Source organism: Lates calcarifer, linkage group LG6, assembly GCF_001640805.2.
Source record: "Lates calcarifer isolate ASB-BC8 linkage group LG6, TLL_Latcal_v3, whole genome shotgun sequence".
Classification (NCBI taxonomy): domain Eukaryota; kingdom Metazoa; phylum Chordata; class Actinopteri; family Centropomidae; genus Lates; species Lates calcarifer.
In genome coordinates this window covers 20,389,446-20,394,577 of record NC_066838.1, presented here as the reverse complement: position 1 = coordinate 20,394,577, position 5,132 = coordinate 20,389,446, and positions in this window count along the sequence as shown.

Here is a 5,132-nt window from a genome sequence, read left to right as displayed (position 1 = left end):
TTTGTTATTGGGCTTTTGACGCGCAAAGATAGAGGATCACACAGGAGTCGATGAAGAAGAACATTAATCCAGGGATTAATGATTATTATGACAAGGACAGAAATAGGAGCCACCCTGCCAGACGTGTAACTGGGGGTGACTGGTTTGACAAGGTAGTAAATGGATAATTCAGGTTATCAACACAAAGACAGGACAGGTCACAAGCAGACACAGTATTCAATAATACCTAATGTATTATTCAATGTATTCCATTATTCATAATAATGGATATAGCTCAGCAATGCGTTCGTACAGTACAGTTGTGCGTGGAGACCTCAAAAACATTTAATGTTTGTCTACCAGAAAATCAAACAGCTCTTTCACATCACCTGTCTTGTTGCCAGACACCTCATTAAAATGCTGAATATATCGATGAACAAGGGAGAAACCTGGGTGAAAAGAAATTGCAGTAGATCAGTTATAAGTACATGAGGTAATGCTGTGCTATGCCTGCAGGACATTAAGTGCATATACTCTGTATATACAAAACATGTCCAACAGGAGCTATTCATTATTAGTTATCTCTTTGAAATTGCAGGTTATGTCCTGCAGGCATTTCCTGGTATTTACAGAAATGCTGATGACTATCCAAGCCAGGCAAAGCATGTGTTCCCTTTACTTTTAAGTGCATTTGATATAGAGGAAGAGCAGGGGGAGAGAGAGAGAGAGAGGGAGAGAGGGAGAGAGGGAGAGGGAGTAACAGTGGGTGGAGAGGCCCAGTCAGGCATAATGTGGAAAAGGAAAGCTCATAGAGGCCTGAATAAACTGAAGCACTGAGAGGGTCACAGTAAAGGGCAGCAGGCAGGCAACCTTAATCCAAGGATGTTTTCTTCTCATCCTCAGTTTATCACTGAAGCCCAGAGAGAGAAGACCTTTAGTCAACTGGCTGTTGAAGTGCCTGTCAGTTGGCCAAACAGGAACTTCTCATGGATTTTATAAGTCTATGGATATAGTGTACTGCACATCATGCACAGAGCACATTTTCACATTTCATTGTCTTTTACAGAAGCAGTATTGTATTATAATTGTTTCTTTAAACCCAAACATTTCCTACTCATTCAAATGTAAGTCCAATATTATTTCTCGCTCTGTTTTTTGGTCTGTACTAAAATATCTGGCTCTTTAGCCACACAGTGTTCACCAGGTAGTTGCTAACTGTGCCTGTCTGCTTTTTGGTGCTGAACAGGTAAATTACAGTGGGTTTTAGAGATTTCTGACTGACTACATTGTCTGCTGTGGCCAAAACCAAGACAGCGAAAGTGCTAAGAGTGAAGCTTAGTATAAGAGCTAAAGATTCATGGGATAATTGTGTGTAATGTCATCACTGAGTGATTCCCCTTACATTGTAACGTTGTTTTCACAACTGATGCATTGTTAGTATAAAATACTGTATGTTCCAGCAGGAACTCAGGTTTAACAGTAAAAAGAGCAACTCTTTTAATACCTTTTTATTTCAGATCAGTCACAATAATTAAAATTTGTTTTTGTGTAGCAATATGGTAGTTTTTGGGTTGGGCATTCATTATAAGATAGTATTCAGGCATTCATTGGATATGAGCAATAAATACAAAAAGCCTAGAACTATTCATTTTTCCAGTTCAAAGAAAGTAATATTTCTCCAGTTTTTATATGAAGTCGTTTTGAAGCCTGAGTATTGCTCAGTTTGCTGTTACAATAAAACGCTTCATTTTTCAAAGTGCTTTTCTACCCTATAAACTGTTTGTTGACTCCAGAATATGTTAAGTTTTGGCAGGATTAGTGGAAGCTCATTTTCCTCCACCTCTGGTGATGAATTAAATTGCAGACAGTTTATTATATCACTGCCAAATAGTTTTCTAAAACAATGTTGTTGGTGTGGTCTTTTTTTGTTCAAGATATTCATTATTGTGATTATTTTTCAGTGCTTCTGGATTCTTTTTTCTTGTGTGGTGGTGTGCAACTCGCTATTACTTTTTTGGTATTTAGGATTAAACTACTGCAGATATTAATCTTGATAACATGTGACCTCCAACTTTGCAGCAAATATTTAGTGTTACAGCAGTTTGTAAAATGATTTTCCACTGAAGTCATACCTGATAGAGGCACTGGAAGAAATCAAACAAATATGAAAAAAAAAGATAGTGAATAAAGCTTGCTTATTTAAATTAACCATTATCTTAACATCCAGTCTAGTGCAGAATAGTACGGAAGAATGTCTAATGTCATCTTAATCTCTGTTGCAACACCACTGTGTTTGCAGCGGATGGACATCAGACCAATCTCTCAAATATGAATAAGCAGGAAAAAGAGAAGCTTGAAGAGGAAGGAGAAATAGCAGTACTGTACTTTGTCTCACGACAGGACCTGTGTTCTTTGCCCTTTTCCACATTTTGGCGAGAGTCAACTCTCAATTGTCAGTGACCTGCAAATAGAATATAACCATTAGTAATCTGTCATAGATGGCACATTTTTATCTTTTTCGTGTGACTGTGACACATACCTTGAAAACCACAGATTACATCAGTTTCAAATATTGCCATTATTAACAGTCTATGTGCTTGTGTTACAGGTCGCATTATTCATATAGAACTGCCAGGCCTACGTATCTAATCATGGTTTATCTTCCCACGCTTACATGTGAAGCAAGGTCAAAAGGTCAACCTAATGCATTTATTATGACTTGAGGTCTGGTAGTTCATGCAATGGGAATATGTGTTCCCCATGTAGGATACAAAGAAGTGTTGAACTGTTTCCTCAGTTCAAAGCTTAAGTGAAAGGGTTTATGTTGTTTTGCATGTTCTCTGAAGTTAGTATTTGTGTTACATAAGTATTAAATAAAGACATTTTTAAAGCAAGATTATGCATATTGTTATCATATTCAGGACAGATCTCAGGCTCACAAACATTAAGACTGTGGTCATTGAGAGGCCAAGTCATATTGAGGACAGGGTAAACACTGATGGTCCCTAGCTCCCTAGCTATAGTTAGCCTGTAATACCTTCATTACTGGTTATAGGTTACACAAAGCCTGTGTGCAGACTCCTGCTGCTCTGAGATCTCCATTCTCAGAAATCAGATTCTCAGTATCAGATGCTGCTGATACACCGATGTATTAAAAGTACAGCAATGATCGACAACATGATAACTTGACAAACGGTGTGGGGGAGTGAGATACAGTGAGTAATTTTATCTTGCTGCATGTTTCATTTATCTGTTCATATTCAAAGTTACAGTACTAATTGTATCCAATGTCAAACCAGCATCTATTCTATCATGGGCTGTGAACAGAAGGTAAATAAAGGATAGAAGACCAAAAGACAGGATTAATCTTTCATACACCACCATGCCGATGGTACAGAGCAAACAAAAGGTGAAAATCAACTCTTTGATCTGTCCCTCCTTTTAGAAGAAATCTCTGAATCCTCTCAAGAGCACCTTGTAAACTCTCCAGTTGTTCTTCTCCTATGATTTCATAAACTCTAATCCACCTGGATATCATAAAAAGAAGTGAGGACTAACCCACGGTCAGAATGTACCCGTGGTCACACACACAGACACAAACAAACAGAGAGGAAGAATGGTTTACCTGTCTACAGCTCTGTCCTCACTCCCACTGAGACTCTGAAACTGGTTTATAGATGTGTTATAAACTTGCTGCCTCCAGGGTTTTTACTAGATATTAAATCCTTTGGGGGAAAACACTTTAGCTTTTGCTGCCTGCAAGCTGGTGCCTTGACAGTGACTGTCAAGGAGAGGCTTCTTCCATTTAGGCAGATGGATGCAAAGCGGGGTGGGTTATTATTAAGGGAGAGTGGGGTGGAAGGGGTGGAAGGGGGTGGTGGCGGGAGCACTGCATGAGGTAAGAAGGGGATGAATAGCCAGAGGGGAGAGGGAAGGGCTACCAATGACAAGTTAGTGGCAAAGTTTATCTCTCACTGCAGTAATTACTGATGACAGCATGCTCGTCTTTCACAGAACAGTTGGTGACAAGAAAATGATTGGTGAGTTCATTTTGTTTGTCTGGTATCTGATTCTTAAGATACCACATCTCAGATACCATACACGTATACCTGTCTGAAGGAAAGAATAAGGAAGCAGTTTGTGTAGTAGTAAATTCTGTTCTAGTTAAGCAGAGTGTTAATTGTTGAAAATGCATACAAATGGCTCATTACTTACTAAAAGATACAGATTAGAGTTTGAACTGTCACCTTAGGCTGCAGTTTCAAACGCATAGCCTTAAGAGCTGCTTACACGATAGGTTGTTTAATAGTGACCTTGGGTGGTGGCTGGCAGGTAACTGGACATTGCTATTAATCTGTGACACTTAAAAAAGAATGGGGCTGGAGGTCATACTCCCAATTGAACTTCAAGGTAGTATGATGTAGTCTGATGAAACAAATACACATTTTGATTCTGAATTGAACCCCACCACCCCTTACTTGGATGTTACTGAAGATTGCACGTTGTGAACAAGGCACTTATCCCCTTGTCTGCTGTGTACTTCTTATATTACGATATATTACATAATCAAGGTTATGGCATTTATGTGGTATAAGCTCTTCTTGTCATGGCAGTTGTGACTTTGGAAAGGCAAGATCAAATGAAGAACAAGGCATTTATACTCTCAAGGTCAAGTAGCAGAATGTCCATTACATTCATCACATAACAATTCAAACTGTGTATATTTTCTGCCTTTAAAATGTGTAATGTGTGCCACTTACGATGCATAAGAAAATATGGACAAAAAACAGACGTCGCTACAGCAGGTGATAAACATCAACGGCTGACTTTAACACATTTGTTTTTGCAGTTGCTGATCCAATTTCCTTATGGGAGGTAACTATATTTAATTCCTGTTATGTTCTCTCCATGGAAACCTGTTTGTTTTTTTGCCACATTAGCAGCCTGGATCTTGAAATGGCAATGTCGTTTGGTCTGTCAGTCTGTTAGTCCACTGGTCCATTATCCACTGGTCTACCACTGTGGTCTAGAAGGACTACTGAGGAACTACTGAATTTGCCATTAAGCATGATACACACATCCAGGGTCCCCAGCAGCTGATTAATATTGACTACGGTGATTTCCTAATTTTTCGTTTAGTGCCACCAACCAGT